Source organism: Rhinoraja longicauda, chromosome 6, assembly GCF_053455715.1.
Source record: "Rhinoraja longicauda isolate Sanriku21f chromosome 6, sRhiLon1.1, whole genome shotgun sequence".
NCBI lineage: Eukaryota > Metazoa > Chordata > Chondrichthyes > Rajiformes > Arhynchobatidae > Rhinoraja > Rhinoraja longicauda.
The window spans coordinates 25,482,767-25,507,091 of NC_135958.1; positions in this window are offsets into that span (position 1 = coordinate 25,482,767).

Consider the following 24,325-nt stretch of genomic DNA (forward strand, 5'->3'; position numbering starts at 1 on the left):
AGTCTGACATCAGTGGTGGGGAAGATGCTGGAGTCAATTATAAAAGACGAAATTGCTGAGCATTTGGATAGCAGTAACAGGATCATTCCGAGTCAGCATGGATTTACGAAGGGGAAATCATGCTTGACAAATCTACATAAATAATCCCACAGCACTGCTTTCAGGAAGAGTAGAGATTATCTTGGCCAATACTCTTCCCTCATCCAACAGAGAGTCATAGAGTCATGGTCACACAGCGTGGAAATGGTCCATTCAGCCCAACTTGACTACGCTGCCCAACATGCCCCATCTACACTAGTCCCACCTGCCTGTGTTTGGTCCATTTCCCTCTACAACTGTCCTATCCATGTACCTGTCTAACTGTTTCTTATACGTTGCGATAGTACCTGCCGCAACTACTTCCTCTGGCAGCTCGTTACATACACCCTCCACCCTTCGTGTAAAAAGGCTGCCCCTCAGGTTCCTATTAAATTTCCCCCCCCCCCCCCTCCCCATCCCCCCCTTACCTTAAACCTTCGTCCTCTAGTTCTCGATTCCCCTCACCGGGTAAATGTACAAACTCCACACACAGACAGCACATGAGGTCGGGATTGAACCCATATCTCTGGCACTGCGAGGCAGCAGCTCTACCCGCTGCGCCACTGTGCTGCCCTTTTAAATAGTTTATAAATATATTTTCAAAGTATTAGGCAGTTTTTGAAGAAACTGGAATTTGGGTAAAATCTGGGATGGAGATGGCAATATGGGGACAATAATTCAGTGGTCAATGGTGCTTTATTGTCACATGTAAACGCACAGTGAAATTCTTTTCCTCCATATAGTTGGGCATAGTGTACATAAAAAGTCCACTGAGACCGCATGCAAGAGGTGCCAGATTTTGCTGCCATTTTCAAAGTCCAGTCTGCCCTCTTGATCTTACGAGCGTTGCCCGATCCAGTCGAGCCCCAGGCTGCTGCAAGGCCTCGAGCTGTTGCCTTCCTTGGACGTGCGGATCGTCCACCTTTGTGCCCGCTGGGGGGACCCCTGCAGCTGACCTTGCAGTCGTGGTAGGCCAGGCTGCGTCAGGTGAGGGCTTGTCCAGAAATATGTGCCTGACATTCAGCATGGACTTGGGCCAAAGGTTCTGTTTGTGTGCTATATCGCTCTTAAGACTTTACAACTTTGCAGAAAACAGAAAGTTGCTATAAAAATGCAAGACCTCCTTTTGGACAGCTTCACAAGCGATAGGAGATCACAAGCGATAGGAGAAGAATTAGGCCATTCGGCCCATCAAGTCTACTCTGCCATTCTATCGTGGCTAATCTACCTCTCCCTCCTAACCTCATTCTCCTGCCTTCTCCTCATGACCTCTGAGTGGTTCAAGGGTCAAAGATCATGAGGTTCAAGAGTGTTTAATTGTCATATGCATGTCCACCACCGATTTTCCGGCATCCTTGGTTCCAGAGCCTTTCTGGATTATCCACCTTGCTGGTCCAACAGAGGTCTCGGCCTCCGAGAGGAGGCCAACGGTTCCGGAATGGCCCACCTCGGCTGCCGGGGGGGGGGGGGGGGGGGGGTGGGTGGCAGTGATACCGGCCCGCAAAGTCGGCTGCAGAAGTCGGCTACGGGAACAGATATGCTGGCTCCAGCCAGGCCGGAGTTCCAGAGCTCCCGCCACGGGGGGCAAACTCGACCCGCCAATCGGCCGCAGGAGTTGTGATGAGGTGAAGATCGGCCGCCTCACCCGGCCTGGGCACCACATTTTTGGAGGGACTCAAAGGAGGTGCCAGACCACCAGTTGCCGGAAAATCAGTGGTGGATCTACATCCTGACAATAAAATTGTTCCTTGCAGCAGCATGACAGGCCTGTAAACACAATACACATGGATAATATATAATAGACAAAAAATCAATAAAGCAATAACCCCAATACTAATGAAAAAGTACAAGTGGTTCTGTAAGGTTAATTCATGCAAAAGCTGACTCCAAGAAACAAATAGATACACAGATCATTATTATACACTTGAGCTTTAGGATGTAGACTTTACTAGCTATGCCATCATTTAGTGTCCATCCATAATTACCCCAGAGCAGAGCCCAGAGTTACGAGGATGTTGCCAAGACATGAGGGCCTGAGCTATAGGGAGAGGTTGAGCAGGCTTATTCCTTGGAGCGCAGGAGGCTGAGGAGTGATCCTGTAGAGGCATATAGGATCTTGAGGGGAATACACCCTTTTACTTAGAGTAGGTGAATCAAAAACCAGAGGACACGGGTTTAAGATGAGAGATGAAAGGGGTGGGTGTATGGAACTAGCTGCCAGAGCAGGTAGTTGAGGCAGATACCACAACAACATTTTAAAGACATTTTGACTGATACATGGATAGGAACATTTCATAGAAGTATGGGCCAAATGCAGGCATCTGAGTCTAGTGTCGATGGGGCATCTTGGTTGGCATGGCCAAGCTGGGCTGAAGGGCCTGTTTTGAGCTGTGTGACTCTATGACCATGAGCCAATTACTTTGGTTGGATCAAGATTCACACAAAGAACGGTTTGGTTAAAAATGGCCATTTCTTTCCCTAAAGGATATTAATAAACGAGATGGATTTTTGAGACATTCCGGTTACCTCACGTTTACGGTTTATGAGACCAACTTTTGCTTTAATATATTTCATTTTTTTTTTAAATTGCTTGATCCAAAATTCCCAGCTGCCATGGTGGGATTTGAACTCATATCTCTGGAGTAATGGCCCAGAAACCTGGCTACTAGCCCAGTAACTTAACCATTGCACCACCATCTTCTTCCTGTATGTTCCTGAGACATGGACTATTTAACAGCAGGCTTCTCAAAGCATTGGAGAAGTAGCACCTACACTGATGCCACAAATTCCTTGGAATCCATTAAGTAAACCAACGCCAGTGAACGTTTCCTGGCCAATATTCCTAGTACTCAGCCTCAAATCACAGTCAGCTACAAGGGCCTGGCTATATAGTTTGTGGTCTTAATACAGATTGCTAACACAAGATAGACACAAAATGCTGGAGTACCTCAACGGGACGGACAGTATCTCTAGAGAGAAGGAATGGGTGATGTTTCAGGTCGAGACCATTCTTACTTTGCACCACAACAGGAGATTATCAGATGGACAGAGGAAAATATATATAAGCACGTTGTCAAAGTTTTAGTTTAAAGATGAAATCGGCCCATCAGACCACCAAGTTCACATTGACCATTGACACGTTCACACTAGTTCTATGTTATCCCACATTCTCATTCACTCCCTCCATACTAGTGGCAAAGCCAATTAACCTACAAACCTGCTCATCTTTGTAATGTGGGAGGAAAACGGAGCACCCGGAGAAAACCCACGCGATCACAGGGAGAATGTGCAAACTCCACACAGACAGCACCCGAGGGCAGCATCGAACCTGGGTCTCTGGCGATGTAAGGCAGCAACTTTTCCGCTGTGCCACTGTGCTGCCCACCATCCAAACTCCCTCAGCTATACAACCTGCCACACCATCCAATGATTCTAGTTCTACACATAGACCAACACTAGTTCTATGTTCTCCCAGTTTCACATCTTACAAAATAGGGGCAATTTACAGAAGCCAATTAACCTACAAAACCTGCACCTCTCTGGAGTGTGGGAGGAAACCAGAGCACCCAGAGGAAACACAGATGGTTGCAGGGAGAACGTGAAAACTGCACGCAGACAGCACCCGAGGTCAGAATTGAACCCGGGTCTCTGGTGCTGTGAGGCAGCAGCTCTACCAGCTGCACCATTGCGGAAAATGTGCATAAATGGCACATGGGAATCGCTAGTCCCTATTATTTCAAATTCACGGTGGCGCAGCGGTAGAGTTGCTGCCTTACAGCGAATGCAGCGCCGGAGACTCAGGTTCGATCCTGACTACGGGTGCTGTACTGTACGGAGTTTGTACCTTCTCCCCGTGACCTGCGTGGGTTTTCTCCGAGATCTTCGGTTTCCTCCCACACTCCAAAGACGTAAAAGTTTGTTGGTTAATTGGCTGGGCAAATGTAAAAATTGTCCCTAGTGTGGGTGTAGGATAGTGTTAATGTGTGGGGATCGCTGGGCGGCGCGGACCCGGTGGGCCGAAGGGCCTGTTTTTGCGCTGTATCTCTAAATCTAAAATCAAACACAGATGAAGCATTCAGTATAAGTCCGAGAACCTTGAGTCTTTTGGTTAGAGAGTACATAAAATGGTTCATTGGTAGTTTATTGTTGTGTGTGCGCAGATACAGTGAAATTCTATTTGTTTATACAGAGCAGCACTTACGTGCAAGAGTGTAAGAATAGAAAATTACACTGAGACAGTACACAGGAGTTGCCACACTTCCCATGCCATCTATTACCAAACAAATTCAAAGTTGTTAAAAATTGTAGTCTGAACTTTAGAGGGAACTACGGAGGCACAGCAGTGGAGTTGCTGCCTTACAGCTTCAGACGCCCATGTTCGATCCTGACTATGGGTGCTGTCTGTATGGAGTTTCTACATTCTCCCCGTGACTGCGTCGGTTATCTCCGGGTGCTCCAGTTTCCTCCCACACACCAAAGCCGTACAGGTTTGTAGGTTAATTGGCTTCTGTAAATTGTAAATTGTCCCTAGTGTGTAGAATAGTGTTAATGTACGGTGATCGGTGGTCGGCGCGGACTCGGTGGGCTGAAGGGCCTGTTTCCATGCTGTATTTCTAAAGTCTAAAGTCTAAACTTGGCCATGGTGCGTGGTGCTGGTGCTGGTGCGACTCGGCCGCTGGACTTAACAGTGCCCGGTGCGGCTCGGCCGCGGGGCCTAACATCGCACGGCGCGGCTCGGCCGCGGGACTTTTCATCGCTGGTGCGGCTCGGCCGCTGGACTTAACATCGCCCGGTGCGGCTTGGCCGCGGGGCCTTCCATCGCCCGGTGCGGCTCGGCCGCGGGGCCTAACATCGCCCGGTGCGGCTCGGCCGCGGGGCCTAACATCGCCCGGTGCGGCTCGGCCACGGGACTTAGCTGCGCACGGCTCGGTCGCGGGGCCTTCCATCGCCCGTTTCAGCCGCGAGACGTCTCAGCGCCCGGTGCGACTCGGCTGCGGGGACTTCCATCCCCTTGCGGGGACTGTGCGGGTCGGTCGGGAACGAGCTGTCTGTCCGTGGGCGTGGGGAAGAGAGTGGAAGTTTTGTTGCCTTCATCACAGTGAGGGGGTGGTTGGAGTCACTGTGATGGACGTTATGTGTTGGGGTCATGTGTCTTGTGTTCTTTTTTGTGTGTGACTGCTATGTAGTTTCGTTCGGTACCTTGGTACCGAATGACAAATAAAGCTCTGTTGAAGGCCTGTTGTCCTGGCGGCAGCACAGTGATTGATCGCTTGATTGATTGATAATTTATTATCATGTGTGAACATGTCACAGTGAAATTCTTTGTTTTGCACACCATACACAAAGAAACACTACGCATAGGGTGCTGAGAAAGTTGGAAATTGCAAGGGTCCGCCTGGCCAGGTGGGGTTGTCAATGTCCTCCGCCGCTGCTCCGCCGCTCCGTGCCGCTGCTGGCCGGGTACGATCCGTGTTCTTGGTGTTTGGAAGGAACATAATATCTCCCATCTACCGGCCACCTCCCCACCTCAATGCCTGAGACTGAGGGTGGTATCGAAGATAGACACAAAATGCTGGGGTAACTCAGCGGGACAGACAGCATCTCTGGAGAGAAGGAACGGGTGACGTTTCGGGTCGACGTTTAGAAGTATTCGTGTGAAGACTTTGGGTCTTCAGACTGAAGAAGGGTCTCGTCCTGAAATGTCACCCATTCCTTCTCTCCAGAGATGCTGCCTGTCCCAGTGTGTTACTCCAGCATTTTGTGTCTATCTTCGATTTAAACCAGCATCTGCAGTTCCTTCCTGCACACTGTGAGTTGTATGTTGGTCTCATCAATCACCTCAGAACCCACACAACTGGAGTGGAAGCACACAGTCCTCAATCCCGAAGGACCACCTCAGAAAAAGGAAGCCTTGTTTATAAATCCTGAGCTCTCCAAAGAGCTAGGAGTTCTCATTGTGTCTTGGCTAATCTTTCTTCCTCACTCAACACCACTCTCTGTGTACAAATTGGCTGCTACTTTTGCCCACTACAACAGTGAAAGTGATTCATTGGATGCCCCAAAGTTTTGAGCACTAAAGCACGAAAACTAATCCAAACACATCAAAACTCTCCGTCCTACCTTACCCACCAACGCTAGATGGGAGGGAGGAGGGGTGGCATGGCCTGGTGGAGGAGGGGGAAGAAAAACGCCAGATATAAATAGAAGAGCTTAAGGAAAAAATAACATGCAAACCAGCGCAGCATTTGTCCAAAAGAAACAGGGCTTGTTGTTCATTAACACAGTTGTCTCACATGGGTGTCATGCTGCCAATCCCACACAGCAGGTATATTTAATCCAAGTGTGAAGAAGTCATTTTCTCCTGCCTAGGACACACTAACACCAGCTCAATGGGATTCCTGCTTCTTTTGCTCATTTCCTTGGGTAAACATTTGGGCAGGCTAGCCCGGTTTCATTCAGCGTCGCTGGTTGCGCCTTCAACAGCACACTTCCCTTTCAACTGAGGTAACTTCATGCTGGTTTAGTTTGGACTGGGAGACAGAGTGTCTGTCAGAGTTGGACTCCTTCCTTCACCCCGTTGAAAGCGAGACAACGTATCCCAGTGGCAGAATCAGGAGTTTGGCACAGAAAAAGAAGTACTTACTGCAAGGCAGACTCAAAATACTGGAGTAACAGGCAGCACGGTGGCACAGTGGGAGAATTGCTGCCGTACAGCACTTGCAGCGTCGGAGAACCGGCTTCGATCCCTAGAACGGGTGCTGTCTGTATGGAGTTTGTACCTTCTCCCCGTGGCCTATGTGGGTTTCCTCCGAGATCTTCGGTTTCCTCCCACACTCCAAAGACGTGCAGGTTTGTAGGTTAATTGGCTTGGTAAATGTAAAAATTGTCCCTAGTGTGTGTAGGATAGTGTTAATATGCGGGGGTCGCTGGTCAGCACGGACCCGGTGGGCCGAAGGGACTGTTTCCGCGCCGTATCTCTTAATTAAACTAAACTCAGCGGGTCAGGCAGCGTCTCTGGAGAAAAGGAATAGGTGATGTTTTGGGTCGAAACCCTTCTTCAGGCTGAGAGGCAGGGGGGTGGAAAACTAGAAGTATGAAATGGTACAGAACAAATCAGAGCCAGCACCGATGACCTAGGAAAGGTGGAGCCCACAATGGTCCATTGTTGGCTGTGGAAGAGGTGATAATGAAGGGATATATGGATGCAAACAGTGGAACTGGCAGGATGAACAGGGTGGGGGATGAGCAGAGAGAGAGAGGGAAGTCAGGGGTTACTTGAAGTTAATTTAGTTTCGTTCAGTTTAGAGATACAGCATGAAAACAGGCCTTTGACCCACTGAGCCCGGGCAGACCACTGATCACCCATTCACATTAGCTCTATGTAGACACATAGGAACTGCAGGTGCCGGTATGCCAAAAAAATCACAACGTGCTGCAGTAACTCAGCAGGTCAGGCAGCATCTCTGGAGAACATGGATAAGTGTCTTTTCCGGTTGGGAAACTTTTTCAGACTGAAATTGGAAAATTAATACATTTCAGTATTCATAGCAATCCACACAACTGCACTTATATGCAACCAAAGATATAATTACTATACCCATGTTCTCCAGAGATGCTGCCTGTCCTGTTGAGTTACTCATGTAATTTGTGTCACTGGTTCTATGTTGTTCGATTTTCCCTTTACACACTGGGGCCAATTAACCTACAAATCCGCACGACTTTGGAATGCGGGAGGAAACCGGAGCACCCGGAGAAAACACATGTGGTCACAGGGAGAACGTGCAAACTCCACACATACAGCACCCGAGGTCAGGACCGAATCTTGAGCTAAACACCAACTGCTGGAAGAACTCAGCGAGTCGGGCTACATCTGTGGAGGGAAGTGGACAGATGACGTTTAGGGTCCAGACAAGAGACAAGTGAAGAAGGGTCCCTTCTTCTGAAACAGGCCCTTCTGCCCACTGAGTCTGTGCTGACCTGCGATCACCCCATTGACTAGTTCTATCCAACACACTAAGGACAATTTACAATTTTACAGAGGCCAATTAGCCTACAGATCCGCTTGTCTTTGGGATTTTTGAGGAAACCAGAGCATCCGGAGAAAACCCACATGGTCACAGGGAGAAAGTACAAGCTCTGTACAGACCGCACCAGTAGTCAGGATCTAACCCGGGTATGTGGCACTGTAAGGCAACAACTCTCCCGCTGCGCAACTGGGCTGCCCTGCAGCACTTTGTATTTTGCTCGAGGCAGGCTTGGCAGAATAGGGCTGAAGGGATGTGGATTTAATATTGTACAGTGGTTACAAACACTCGGCTTCCTTCGATGTAAGTTAGAGAAGATGGAAAGAGTGGCTCAAAAGAAACATTTACTTGGGCAGGAGAAGGAGTGACTCAGAGAAAATATAAAAACCTGTGGGGCTTTTAATCCTTCCCTCTTCCTTCCACCATGGTGGAAGCCAGGTGCCCTGTGGAGGTGGCAAAAGCTTAAAACAAACCACTTAGCTGTCGGAGGAGGTAGTTGAGGCAGGGACTGTCGCAATGTTTACAAAGCTTTTAGACAGGTACGTGGATAGGACAGGTGCAGAGGGATATGGGCTGAATGCAGGCAGGTGGGACTAGTGCGGTTGAGGCATGTTGGTCGATGTGGCCAATTTGGGTTGATGGGCCTGTTTCTATGCTGTATGACTCTATAACTCTATTTCTCTATTCTCTCACTTTCTTTTGATCGCACTGCCATCCAGTTGTGTCTTGGGCTTCACCTTCAATGTATAATTGCTCCTTTTTTTGTCCTTTCCAAGGATTGTTCTGGAGATGAACCTATATTTGCTGAGAAGTCCTGGAAGGTTTATAGCCCATCCTGTCCAGCTCCACGAATTCCTGACAGGACAAATTATCCGATCAGCATAATTTTCGTGACAACGCTGCTGAGACTGGTGGTGGAGGCAGGTACAATAGTGGCATTCAAGAGACTTTTGGATAGACATATGGATATACAGTGTATGGAGAGATATGGATTATATGCAGGCAGATGAGAGTTGGTCTTGGTATAATGTTCAGCATAGACATTGTGGGCAAAAGGGCCTCTTCCTGTGCTGTAGTGTTCTATGTTCTATGAGCATCCACAGACATCTAGAACATTGAACTCCAAAGATTCACCACCCTCTGGTTGAAGTGACTTATTTTAATCTCTGCTCCTAATGTCTGATCTCCACCATACCTCTTAAGGCTAAACAACAAATATTGGTCTTGCCAGAAAATGCTTGGGCCTCAAGAAAAGGCGGCACAGTGGCGCAGCAGTAGAGTTGCTGCCCTACAGCACCAGAGACTCGGGTTTGATCCTGACTACGGAGTTTGTACATTCTCCCTGTGACCTGCGTGGGATTTTTCTGGAATCTCAGGTTTCCTCCCACGCTCCAAAAACGTTCAGGTTCGTAGATTAGATAGCTTGGTATAATTGTAAATTGTCCCTCGTCCCTTCAACCTTATTGTCCTCGTAGGACAGTGTTAGTGTGTAGGGATCGCTGGTCGCCGTGGATGCGGTATGCTGAAGGTCATAAGGTCATAAGTGATAGGTGCAGAATTAGGTCATTCGGCCCATCAAGTCTACTACGCCATTCAATCATAGCTGATCTATCTCTCCCTCCTAACCCCATTCCAATGCCTTTTCTCCATGACCCCTGACACCTGCTTCCATGCTGTATGTCTAAACTAAATTAAACTTTAAAAAAAAAGAAATAAAAAGATATTCAGCAAAAACCCAGTTCCACATTCTGTTTGATATAATTAGCAGATTAACATCGGAATACAGAATGGTTTTAAAGTACCACACTAGCAGAAAATTGGCAATCAAATCCAAACTCCAAAATCAGCTCATAAAGAGCGGGAAAGGAGTAGCACAGAAACAAGAACAGCAGATGCTAGAAATCTGAGTTGAAATGGCATTTTTTGCTCTTGGTCACAAGCTAGATGTCTTGTCAGGAACCAGGTGCTTTCCAATGCACTCTGAACAACACCACAGTAAATCAGCAAGTATAGGTTTGAAAAGGTGCTTAAGAAAACACCAGACATTTCTTGCAGGCAAGCCTTCAATGAAAGATTTTTTTAAAAGAAAAAAAGTCTTCATCTGAGATTAAGATATTGATGTCTGGAGGACATCAAAGATTTGGGAGTGATGTGTATTAAGTAAGGCTGCAGGATAAATTCCCATTGAATTTAAAATGTCAATTATGTCTCTTTAAAACCTTAATGTTGCCGCCCCAGGAGTTTGCAAGAGAATCATTACTGCATAGAATTATACACGAGCAAGAAAAACAAAGTGCTGCGGAAACTCCACGGGTCAGGCAGCCTCTGTGGAGGAAAAAGCCAAGCGGTGTTTTGGGTCGGGACTTGCCGAGTTTTTCCTGCACTTTGCCAACAAAGGCTGCTTTGTCATAGAGTCATACAGCGCAGAAACAGGCCTTTCAGCCCAACTTGCCCATGCCGACCAATATGCTCCACCTATACCGCACATTAGGCCCATATTCCTCTTTGCCTTTCCTCTCCCTATAGCTCAGGACCTCAAGTCCTGGCAACATCCTTGTAAATCTTCTCTGCACTCTTTCCAGCTTAATGACACACGTCCTATGGCACGGTGACCAAAACTGAGCACAATACTTCTTGTACAACTGTAACATAAGATCCTGAATTATATACTCACACCATTAACGATGAAGGCCGATGTACCGAAAGTCCCCTCGCCCACCCTATCTACCTGTGATGCCACTTTCAAGGAGCAATGTACCTGCACTCTTCTAGCGCTCTGCTCGACAACACTCCCCAGGGCCCCGTCATTCACTGTGAAGGTCTTGCTTTGTACAGAGCTTCTTGAATGTTGTCAAGGCTGCACTTATTCTGACAGGTGGAAAGTAATTTGTTATGTTCTTGAGCTGTGTTTTTTCTTGGTGGAAAGCCAAGGTTTCTGGAAATAAATCACACATTGTAAAATATCTACCATCTGACTTGCTCTTATACCCATGGTACATATGGCTGGTCCTGTTGGAACCCCAGGATGCTGATAATGGGAGACTCAAGTGATGGTTCATAAGTTCATACGTTCTAGGAGCAGACTTAGGTCATTCGTCCCACCATTCAATCATAGTTGATCTATCTTTCTCGTTCAATCCCATTCTCCTGACTTCTTCCCATAACCCCTGACACCCATACTAATCAAGACTTGTCAATTTCCACCTTAAAAATTTCCAATAACTTTTGGCCTCCACAGTGTTTTGTGGCAATGAATTCCACAGATTGACCACCCTCTGACTAAAGAGATTCCTCCTCATCTCCTTTCTAAAGGTACATCCTTTTATTCTAAGGCTGTGGCCTCTGGTCCTAGACTCTCCCACTAGTGGAAACATCCTCTCCACATCCACTCTATCCAGGCAATGATGATAATGTCATTGAATATCAATGGTAAACAGTTGGACTGTAAGGTTCAGGAACAGCTACTTTTTTTTAAAGATTAAGAGATACAGTGCGGAAACAGGCCCTTCGGCCCACCGGGTCCGCGCCGCCCAGCGATCCCCGCACATTAACACTATCCTACACACACTAGGGACAATTCTTTTACATTTGCCCAGCCAATTAACCTACATACCTGTACGTCTTTGGAGTGTGGGAGAAAACCGAAGATCTCGGAGAAAACCCACGCAGGTCACGGGGAGAACGTACAAAGTCCGTACAGACGGCGCCCGTAGTCAGGATTGAACCTGAGTCTCTGGCGCTGCATTCGCTGTACGGCAGCAACTCTACCGCTGCGCCACCGTGCCGCCAACAACTTCCCAACAACCATCAGGCTCTTGATGGTACTTCCCAACAACCATCAGGCTCATGAACTCTACAAAACACGAATTAATGCGCAGTGTTGGAGTAGCTCAGGAGAATATGGATCGGTAACATTTCGGATAGGGATCTTTCTTCAGAGTCTGAAGAGGGTCCAGACCTGAAAAATTAATCTGACGAAGAGTCCTGACCTGAAACATTGCCTACCCATGCTGCCTGATCCACTGAGTTACTTCAGCTCTCTATGTCTTTTGTAAATCAGCATCTGCGGTTCCTTGTTTCTACAAAACACTAACTAAACTGTGAATTACGTATAATCTTGGGTGCTCTAAGGACTTTGGCTTTATAGGTTAAGGACTAAGGTTTTATAATTGATTGAATTAAAAATTGTTTATTATGTTAGCTATTGAATACTGCGTTTACGGGCTTGTTATGCTGCTGCAGGTAAGAAGTTAATTGTTCTATTTTCGGTACATATGCCAATTAAACACTCTTGACTTGGTCCTTGTGTGGCAATTCTGTAGTATGAATGTTGCTTGCCATTGATAAGACAATGCCTGAATACCAATGGTTCAATGGTTCTTTGTTGTCATATATGCACTGCACAGTGAAATTCTTTTTGCATAGCTCGCACACGATGAGTCACCATATTTTGCCAGGATTTACAAAGAGACAAAATCCAAAATCTAGTCCACATGCTGGATGTACTGGAGCGACTCCCAATCCAGGTAAGCCCCAGGCTGCTGCAGGGCCTCCTCCGTCGGCCCGTGAACCAAAGTCCCTCTTCTCACCCGATCGCCTTTGTGTCCCATTGGCGCCTTCTGCAGCCAACCTTGCAGGCGCTGGAGGCATTACCCCTCCCCTACCGGTCCACTCCTCACGTCCTAGTGGCTCCTTCCTCCTTGACGCTCTGATCTTCGGCGCTGAGCTATGTTATGTTGCATGCAGATGCGCACTGCTGCAGTGTCTAGCTCTACATATCATTGTGAGTGTTCCCATCCCTCTCTGCCCATGGATTTCTTCACGTCCACCACCAAGTCTCATGGAAGACCTCCTGGCAATCCTTCATATCTTTCCCAATCCAGCTGTTTGACATACGTCATTCCTCATAGATGTAGGTGGGTTCCTCCCACTACAGGAGAAGGCCATGGAAGGCCTGGATAGAGTAAATGTGGGCAGGATGTTTCCACTAGGCGGGGATTGACAGAATCTTGATTAGTGAGGTCATCAGTGGTTATGGGGAGAAGGCAGGAGAATGTGTTTCAGAGAGAAAGATGGATTAGCCGTGATTGAATGGCGGAGTAGACTTCACGTCCCGTCTGAAGCAGGGTCTCAACCGAAACGTTACCCATTCCTTCTCTCCAGCATTTTGTGTCTATCGGCAGAGTAGACTTGATGGGTTGAATGGCCTAATTCTGCTCCGAGAACTTATTTGAGCTCCAGCAGTGTCAGTGCATGTCATTGTCCCCTTGGGTATCTCCCCAGCTTCCCTTTAAATCCATCAATGCCACTCACATCAATTACTCCTTATGGTAGCAAGTTCCACATTCTTCCCATTCCCTGGGTAAACTGACCTCTCTCCTGAATTCCCTCTTGAACACATTAGGGATTATATTACATCCTGGGTTTTGGTCTCCCCATGAGTGCAAACATCCTAACTTTACTCCTGCCAAAGTTATTCATAACTTTAAAGATCCCTACCAGAGTTAGAAAAACAATGTACGAGCTTCGTGTAAATACAATACTTTCAAAACAAAATTTTGAACCATGAGAAAATGATATACCTGTGGATGAGAGACTTTATGGAGCATTATAGGATGAAAAGTGTTTGAAGGAGTGTCAAGAAATAATGAGAGTTAGAGCCAAGGAATTGAAAGCACTGCTGCCTATGATGGGTAATATAGTTTCTGAGGGGAGACACAAAGTGCTGGAGTAACATTGTGGAATTCATTGCCAAGGAAGGTTGTGCGGAGGCCAAGTAAAAGGATATTTTTAATGCAGAGAGTGACAGATTCCTGATTAGTGTGGGTGTCAGAGATTATGGGGAGAAGGCAGGAGAAAAGGATACAAAAGAAGGAAATGACTGAATGGTGGAGTAGACTTGATGGGTCAAATGGTCTAATTCTGCTCCTATAACTTGTGAACAGCAGGTTCAGCCAGCTGAGTCTGGAGAAAAAATAATGGGAGACGTTTCAGGTCGGGGCCCATCTTCAGACTGAAAGTAGTGGGGAGGGAACTGGAGGTAAGAAAAGGCCAGAACAAAGCCATAAATAAAAGCAAAATAATGGCCCTTTGTTGGCTGGGGAAGAGGTGATAACGAAGGCAAACAAGGATGCGAACAGTGGAACTAGTGGGACAACTAGCTTGGGGGAGAGGAGGGGTGGAGAGAAGGGTTGCAGGGGTTACTTGAAATTGGAGAAATCAACATTCATACTATTTTGAGGGTGCCCACAGGTGGCAGGATGGGTTTATTTTGCTTTCGAGACACAGCTCCAACTAATCTTCTCTCAGCCTTTCTGCTCTAAAGAAACCAACACCAGCCTCTGAAGAGTTCTACACACTGTGAAAGGTTCCGATTAATGGCCTTGCTCTAGTAAACCTTCACTGGATATTTTCAAAGCTTTTAATATCTTTTCCAAAGTGCACGGCCCATAATCGAACAAATGTGATGAAAGCGGATTTAGTAGCTGATGTGTCCTAAAACATGTTTTATCCAAGTTTACCATTACTCCCATGTTCATAAGCACATTGAGTAATAAAGCAAACATCCCATGTGATTTTTAAAAAGCTTTCTAAACTTGATCTGCCTCATTTAGAGAGATTTGTTTGCACATTGCCCTAGGCATCCTGATCTATGTCTCTTTTAAAATTGGACCACTTTGTTTTCATTTGCTCTCCCATTCTTGCTTACAGATGCACCACATTATAATTCTCTGCATTGAATTTCATCTGCAACATGTCCGGTCATTTCAATATATAAAAAAAGACGCAGATGCTGAAAAAATGAAATAAAAGCAGAAAATGCTAGAAACACTCAGCTGGTCAGGCAGCATCTGTGGAAAGGGAAACAGAGTTAATGCTTCAGATGCGGGACCCTTAGTAAAAAATATCAGCCCTTCTGAAAATCTTCTTTACATGAACATTGAACATAGAATTGTACAGAACAGGAACAGGCTCTCCGGCCCACAATGTTTGTGGCGAACATAATGCCATGATAAACTAATCTCATCTGCCGACACATGATCCATATTTTTCCATTCCATGTGCCTATCTAAAAGCCTCTTAAAAGCCATTTTCGTATCTGCCTCCACCACTACCCCCAGCAGCCATTTCCAGGCGCGCACCACCCTCTCTGTAAAAAGGCCCCACACATCTCCTTTAAACTTTTGTCTTCTCGCCTTAAACCGATGCCATCTTGTCTTTGACAATTCCACCCTGGGAAAAAAAGAATATACTCTTCTCCAATTTTAAATTTTGGTCCATCTACAGACTTTATAATTACGTAGTTTATGCTTGGCATTAATACAAGCTGAAAGGAATAGTAGCCACATATTCCTGTTTTTTTGTGGCCATTCAGCCCATCGAATCTATGCTGGCTCTTGGAGTGGTACCATCAGTCCGGTTCCTCCACTGATTTCCCTGTAACATTCACCTCCATAAAACCATTAACTGGATTCATCTCCCACTCACTACACAAGGGGTAATTTATCAATGTCAATCAACCCACCAACCAAAAAGTTCTCAGCAGGTCAGTCAGCATATATGGAAAGACAAACCAGTGTTAATGTTTCAGGTTTAGACTTTAGACTTTAAACAGGCCCTTTGGCTCACTGAATCCGCACCAACCAGCGTACACAAATTCCATCCCACACACGAGGGACAATTCACAGAAGCCGATTAGCCTACAAACCTGCACGTCTTTGAAGTAGAAACATAGAAACATAGAAATATAGAAAATAGGTGCAAGAGTAGGCCTTTTGGCCCTTCGAGCAAGCACCACTATTCAATATGATCATGGTTGATCATCCAAAATCAGTACCCCATTCCTGCTTTCTCTCCATATCCCCATATGGGAGGAAACTGGAGCACCCAAAGAAAGCCCATGCTTTCACAGGGAGAACATACAAACTTCGTACAGAGAGCACCCGAGGTCATGATTGAACCTGGGCCTCTGGCGCTGTAAGGCAGCAACTCTACCACTGCGCCACTGTGCCACACTGAGATCTGAGATCCTCTGGCAGAACAGGTCTTGTTTTTGAAACATTAACCCTGTTCCTCTTTCTGCAGATACTGCCTGTCAGACAAGAAAGTTTCTGGCATTGTTTGGTTTTGTCTCAGGTTTCCAGCATCTGCAATTATTTAATTTCCAACCCACCACCCAGTACATGGGAATGTGGGGACGTGGGAATAAACCCAAGCATCTTGTGGAAACTTTCTTGGCCACAGAGAGAATATACAAACACCACACAAAGTAATTTGGCATCATGTTTGGCACGGACACTGTGATATGAAGGCACAAAGCGCTGGAGTTCAGAGTTTGGTTTGTGTTTTGCAGAAGCAAGAAACTACAGATGTTGGTTTACAAAAGAGGACACAAAGTGCTGGAGTAACTCAGCAGGGTAGACCTTGGGTATGCAGGCAAGGAATTTCACTGTGCCTTGTCACATGTGATAACAAAGTATTCATTTATACATTCAGGTCAGACAACATCTCTGGAGAACATGGAAGGGCAAAGTTTCAGGTTTGGACCCTTCTTCAGACTGATTGTCATGGGAGAGAAAGCTGGAAGAGAGGTGGGGGCAGGACGATGTCTGGCGAGTGATGGGTGGGTACAGGTGAGGGTGGGGGGAGGGGCAGATTTGGATGGTTGGACAAAGGCCCGTGATGAAAAGACAAAAAGTGTGAGACAAGGAGATAAGGATAGAAGATGTGCAAATAGTGAAGCCTGAGGAAGGAATATAGGTGGAAGGGGTCGGGGTAAAGCGGAAAGGAAGAAATGGGTGTGCATCCAGGTGGGGCACAGGGTAGAGAGAGGGGAAAAGGAGGGGGAAAGGGAAGAGTGTTAGTAAATTAATTACCTAAACTTTATGAGGGGCCTGTTCCTGTGCTGTACTATGTTCATAAGTTATAGGAGTAGAATTAGGCTATTCGGCCCATCAAGTCTACTCTGCCATTCAATCGGGGCTGAATGATCTTTCCCTCTCAACACCATTCTCCTGTCTTCTACCTGTAAACCATTGATACCTGTACAGTTCTATGTTCCTGCCGGGTTAAAGCCAGGTTGTTTGAACTGTGATATCGATATTACCCTGAAGAATAATACTGTTTACCTTCCTTTAGATCAGAAATAACAACCTTTCACCAGTCTGCTTTCCATTCATTAGCTACCTTTGTATCCAGGTTGGCCATGTCCCATTCAGACCATGAGTTGAATAGAGCAATAATATTTATTATGTGATACTTGTCAAACCTGCTTTGAAAGCCATGTGCACATCAACAGATAACTTCCTCACTCAGTTCCATTATTTCATCTAGAAGCTGAATCAACCTTTTCCAACCATTATTTTCATTTCACAAATCCATGTCATCTTTCATCTTATTTGTCCATTTTGCTCTGGATTATATAATCTCTTACAACGGTTGTAGTCTTATTGTTCATTCCCTGATTGCAATCAGATTCACAGAATAATGATGGAAGAAGCTTTCTCCCACCCTACTATAAATCAGTCTGAAGAAAGGTTCCAACCTGAAACATCGCTGTCAAGAGTCAAGTGTTTTATTGCCTTGTGTACCAGAAATATATATTTTTAAAACAATAATAGTGACGAGACAAAAATAATGCCCCCATCTATGTAGTCTATTTGTAGGAAGGATCTGCAGATGCTGGTTTAAGCCAAAGATAGACACAAAATGCTGGAGTAACTCAACGGGACAGGCAGCATCTCTGGAGAGAAGGAATGGGTCATGTTCTGGGTCGAGACTCTATCTGAAGAAGGGTCTTGGCCCGAAACCTTTGCCCAGAGTAGGGGAATCGAGAACCAGAGGACCTAGGTTTAGGGCGAGGGGGAATGTATTTAATAGGAACCTGAGGGATGCTTTTTTACACAAAGGGTGGTGGGTATATGGAAGGAGCTGCCGGTGGAGGTGGTTGAGGCAGGTACTATTGTAACGTTTAAGAAACCTTTAGACCGGTTCATGGATTGGACAGGTTTAGAGGGCTTATGGGCCAAACACGGGCAGGTGGGATTGGCATAGATGGGCATGTTGGTCAGCGTGGGTAATTTGGGCCAAAGGGCTTGTTTAAACGCTGTATAACCCTATGACTCTCCAGTTTAACAGAGTAATACATGCAAATACATACATTTTGCTTTAATTGCTGCTGTAAAATATCTCTTGATATTTGGGCTTCAATTTAACAGCAAGATTACGTTCAAAGTGCAAAGTCAGTCGATGATGGTCTAAGACTAGGGTTAGGAGACAACAAGGAGGTTTTAAAGTGGTTTACACAATGCAATTTATTTTTATCTACATAATTGAACCTGAAGAAATTACAATCTGTTTGCCCCAGATATTCCTCTTGATGAATTCTCCATTTGCCTCAGACACATCCCTGAACTGTCAGTACAGTTTTCAACTTTGACACCGGGTGGCGACAGCAATGGCTGCCTCGCCAACAGTCTGTCTGTCCCTTCCTTCTTTGTTGTTTTATAGTATGTGTTAAAAGTATGTTTTAGTGTACTTTAGCTTGTTTTTTGTGGGGGGTGGGGGGATGGGCTTGGGGGAAACTTTTTTAAATCTCTTACCTTGACGGAGATGCGATTTTTTTTCCCCATATCGTATCTCCGTCCGCACTGTAGCCTAACATCTAGGAGCTGGCGGCCTTTGCTGGAGGCCGACTTAGGGAGCTCCAACCATGGGAGCCTGCGGACTTTAACATCGTGGAGCTCGCAGTCCCTGGTTAGAGACCGACTTCGGGAGCTCCAAGCCGCAGGAGCTTCGACCGCCCCGACGCGGGGGCTTCAACTGCCCCGATGCGGGAGCTTCGATCGCCCCAACGCGGGTGTTTCGATCGCCCTGACGCCGGAACTTCGATCGCCCCGACGCGGGAACTTCGATCGCCCCAACGCAGGTGTTTCGATCGCCCCGACGCGGGAACCTTGATCGCCGGCAGCGAGAGCTTCGATCGCACCGACCGCGGATGGTTCAAATGCCCCGACCTCGGGAGAGTAAATGAAGAGGAGGATTGGACTTTATTGGCTTCCATTACAGTGAGGAATGTGGGGAATCCGCTGTGGTGGATGTTTATGGTAACTTCTATGTAGTTATGTGTCTTATTGCCTTTTTTTCAGTGTTGCTGTATGGTAAATCGAATTTCACTGTACCTTAATTGGTACATGTGACAATAAACTGACCTTTGAACCTTTGAACTTTGTTGGTCCAGCAGCACATGTTTTATGAGTTCATCCTCCCATTAAGGGCGGCACAGTGGTGCAGCTGGTAGAGCTGCTGCCTCACAGTGCCAGAAGCCCAGGTTCAATCCTGACGTCGGGTACTCTCTGTGTGGAGTCTACATGTTCTCCCTGTGTCCGTTTCAGTTACCACAGGATGCTCTGGTTTCCTCCCACATTCCAAAGAGGCATGGCTTGGTGGGATAATTGGCCACCTGGAAAATTGCCAGAGTGTGTTGGAATAATGATGAAAATTGATAAGAATGTAGGGAGTATAGGTTACAGGGAAAATTAGTGAGAGAGGGGTTGGAATCATCCTGTGAGCTATCATAGACATGAAAGGCCAATGTCCTCCTTGTAAGCCAAAAGGAAAAATATAATTTGCAGATAAATTACTCAAAGATACAGGTTTACCAATAAGAAGGGCTCCAATTATTGTATAAGAAGGCACTGCAGATGCTGGTTTATTCCGAAAATAGACACAAAGTGCTGGAGTAACTCAGCGGGTCAGGCAACATCTCTGGAGAAAAGGAATAGGTGAAGTTTCGGGTAGGGACCCTTTTCTCCAGGGATGCTGCCTGACCCACTGAGTTACTCCAGCACTTTGTGTCCATCTTCAAATATTGTTGTACTGTTCCCAATAGTAAGTGTGAAGGAAAGTAATTGATTGATTGAAAGTTACAAACTGGAAACAGCCCTTTCGGCCCACCAAGTATATGCTGACCATCAATTACCTGTTCACAATAGGTCCATCATCCTACTTTTGCATTCACGCCCTGCAAACTAGGGGCGATTTAGAGAAGCCAATTAACCTACAAACCAACACATCTTTGGGATGAGGGAGAAAACCCACTCAGTCACAGGGAGAATGTACAAACTCCATGCAGACAGCAGGATTGAACCGGGGTCTTTTGTGCTGTGAGTCTGCAGCTCTACAAGCTGTGCCATGGTGCTGCCTACTCTCAATCTCATCTTTGCACTGCTCTCTGCGAATCTCAACACATTAGAACGGACAAAATAAGGAGAAAAGAAACAATGTCGGAGAACCAGTAAAACTTGCCGGTTTAGCAAGGAAAGACACTGGATACTGGAGTAACTCAGAGGGTCGGGCATCATCCCAGCATCCAGGGATACTGCCTGACCCGCTGAGTTACTCCAGTATTTTGTGTCATGACTTTGAGAGTGTCCAGTGAACCAGGCCAGAACAAGTAAACCAAAAGTATGTTTGTGCACATTAATTGCACATGCAAGAAAACCAAACAACATGAACGGGTTGTCTGCCTGGGCTACAGAGGAAAATGTGGGAAAAGAAAGAATGCATTTTTTTTTTTAAAGTCTTATTTCTTCTCTTGGCTAATAAGGCTGATTGGGCAATGATGAATGTGAAATCTTGCAATTTCTTTGTGGCTCCTTCAGTGAGCCCCACAATAAATGAAAAAAAAAATGTTTAGAATATGTTGGGAAGCAATTATCTCCCACCCAATAGGCAGGTCCACACATTGCGGTTTGTAAAGATGCCAACACGTCTCACAAGAAAATGTATAGACATCCACATTTTTCTCAGAAGTTAACTAATTGGATCTCATGTTGAAATTCATTCTATTCATTAAATCTGTTTGGTTTAGTTTAGTCTAGTTTAATTTAGTTTAGAGATTCCGCTTGAAAAAGACCCTTTGGACCACTGAGTCCGCGCCAACCATCAATCACCCGTTCACACTAGTTCTATGTCATCCGCTGTCTCAACCACTCCCTACAAATTAGGGGCAATTTACAGAGGGCCAATTTACCTACAAACCTGCATGTCTATGGAATGTGGGAAGGAAATCGGAGCACCTGGAAAACACGCACGCGGTCGCAGTGAGAACGTACAAACTCCATACAGACAGCACCCGTGGTCAGGATCGAACCCGGGTCTCTGGCGCCACCCAAATGTCGGCAGGTGGAAAAGGTCCAGTCTTCCAGGGAGTCACCCCTGGGATTCTTTGTTACCATCCTTCTACCCTTTCTCAGACAGGGAGATCAACCTGTGCTCAACTTTCAAGGCATGCTCCCACCAAGCCCGCTGTAATATTGCAGTATGTACAACAATCAGAAGTAGCCCTACCTCTGGATGAAAACTGATGGAAGTGCTCTTATCTGACACCTAGTGGCTTGTTGGGTACCAACTGTAAGAGGAACACAAAAGTCCCCCAATATTCTGAAATGATCCAAGCACAAAAACCAAAGGTCTCCCCATGAAATAAGGTAGAAGTTAGTTCTGACCTGACAACAACTTACAATCATATAGAATCTTAAATAATGGTAAAACATCACTAAGTATCTTAAGGAGTGCTATCAAACACTCACAGCGCCAGAGGCCCGGGTTCATTCCTGTCTGCTGGTGCTGTCTTTACAGAGTGTGTCGGTTCTCCCTGAGACTGTGTGGGTTTTCTCCGGGGGCTTCGGTTTCCTCCAACATTTCAAAGACATGCAGGGTTGTAGGTTAATTGGCTTCTGTAAATTGCCATGAGTGTGCAGGGAGTTGATGCAAAAGTGGGATACATAGAACTCGCATACAGTGATTGATGATCGACATGGACTTGGTGGGATGAAGGGCCTGTTTCCATGTAACATCTCTAAACTCAAAACTCTGAACTCTAAAATTTAACACTGGCTATAAAGTGAAAGAGAGCAGATGACTTGGTCAAAAAGATGGGTGTTTAAGGAACATCACATATTGGGCAGCAGGGTGATGTAACGGAGGAGTTGCTGCCTTACAGCGCATGACACCTGGGTTCAATCCTGATTACGGGGGAAGTCTGTATAGTGTTTGTACGCTCTTCCTGGGATCTGTGTGGGTTTTCTCTGGGTGCTCCAGTTTCCTCCCACTTTCCAAAGACGTACACCTGTACAATTTTGTAGGCTAATTGGCTTGGTATAATTGTAAATTATCCCTGGTGTGTGTAGGATAGTGTAAGTGTGCGGGAATCGCTGGTCAGCATGATCTCAGTGGGCCAAAGGGCCTGTTTCCACACTGTATCTCTAAACCAAAATCTCAACACTAGAGAGCAGAAAGATCATGAGCCTTAGGGAGAAAGGTTTAGAGCTCAGGGCCTGTACAGTTGCAGGCCCTGCAGACAATGTTGGAGGGGTGTGGAGAGACAGAATTTGGAGGAGCAAAAAGACCTCATGGGTAGGTAGGCCAGAAAGCCTTTACAGAGGAAGGAGGGGGAGAAGGCATGAAGGGATTTGAAAGCACAGATACATGCTTTATAACTGTGCTGTTGCTGGCCCAGTAGCCAATGTAAATCAATGGACACGGGGGAGATGGGTTGTAGAGAACCTGAAGTAAAAATGTGATTTGATTTAATGCAATTTAATGTGAGTCAGGACATGGGCTTCAGTTTACACAGGGTGGAAAATGACAGGCCTGGCAGGAGATGGTTGGAACGGCAAACACCAATTATTGCTCTACCAACATCCTGGTCCAAGGTTAGGGGATTGAATCCACAGACGGATACTCTGGCCGTTTTCCAGAATGTAAAGTGGGCACATCAACATCAGAACTGGACAGAACTGGAATGTCAGCCTTTATAAATACAATGAGATGAAGTGAATGGCCCAACAGTTGTGAATGAGCCTTGCCAAAGCCAGAAAAGCCCTCAGACTTTACCAAGGACACAACAAATGACCCAGGAAAGTGAGAATGGGCAATTGTCAGCAATGGCCCATTGCGGGCTCCGCCTTTCCTTGCTCATCGCTGCTGCCTCTGATTTGTTCTGAACATTTAGGGCGGCACAGTGGTGCAGCGGTCGAGTTTCTGCCTTACAGCGTTGGACACCTGGGTTCAATCCTGACCTCGGGTGCTGCCTGTACGGAGTTTGTACGTCATCCCTGTGACCACGTGCCTTTCCTTCAGGTTCTCCGGTTTCCTCCCACACTCCAAAGATGTACAGGTTTGTAGGTTAATTGGCTTCGGTAAAATTGTAAATTGTCCCTAGTGTGTGTCGGTCAGTATAGGGGGTGATTGTTAGTCAGCATGGACTCGCTGGGCCAAAGGGTCTGTTTCTGCACTGTGTCTCTAAAGTAAAGGTCATATTTATTTTCATACCTCTAATTTCAAGAGAGAGTTAGATTTAGCTCTTAGTGCTAAGGGAATCAAGGAGTATGGGGAAAAAGCCAGAACGGGGTACTGATTTTGGATGATCAGCCATGATTATATTGAATGGAAGTGCTGGCACGAAGGGCTGAATGGCCTACTCCTGCACCTATTTTCTATGTTTCTATGTTTCCCTCTTCCCTGCCTCTCAGTGTGAAGAAGGGTCTCAGCCCAAAATGTCACCTATTCCTTTTCTCCAGAGATCTTACCTGACCTGCTGAGTTACTGCAGCACTTTGTGAATCTACCTATTATACATGAGTTTGACCTGATTGTATTTATGTATAATATGATGTTATTGGATGGCAAGCAAAACAAATTTTTTCACTTGTTCGGTGCACGTGACTATAATAAACTTAAACCTAAACTTAAAACTGATGGGGGTGGCACAGTGGCGCAGTGGCAGAGTTTGTTGCCTTACAGCACCAGAGACCGGGCTCGATCTGACTACAGGTGCTGTCTGTATGGAGTTTGTATGTTCCCCCTGTGACCCGCGTGGGTTTTCTCCGGGTACTCTGGTTTCCTCCCACACTCCAAAGACCAACAGGTTTGTAGGCTAATTGGCTCGTTAAAATTGTATGTGTGGGGTAGTGTTAGTGGGCTAGGATTGCTGGTCGGTGCAGACTTGGTGGTCTGAAGGGCCTGTTTCCATGCCATATCTTTAAACAAAACTAAACGTGTAACTCAGCCTGTTGGCAGTTCTCCACTGAACCAACAGCCTGCCTTCAGTGCATTAATATACACTGGCACACATTGGAACCAAGTCCACTGGCATCCTTCCAGTAGAATGGATCATTGCCACATTACCTGAAACAAAAAAAACAGCATTGGCGCGGGCCC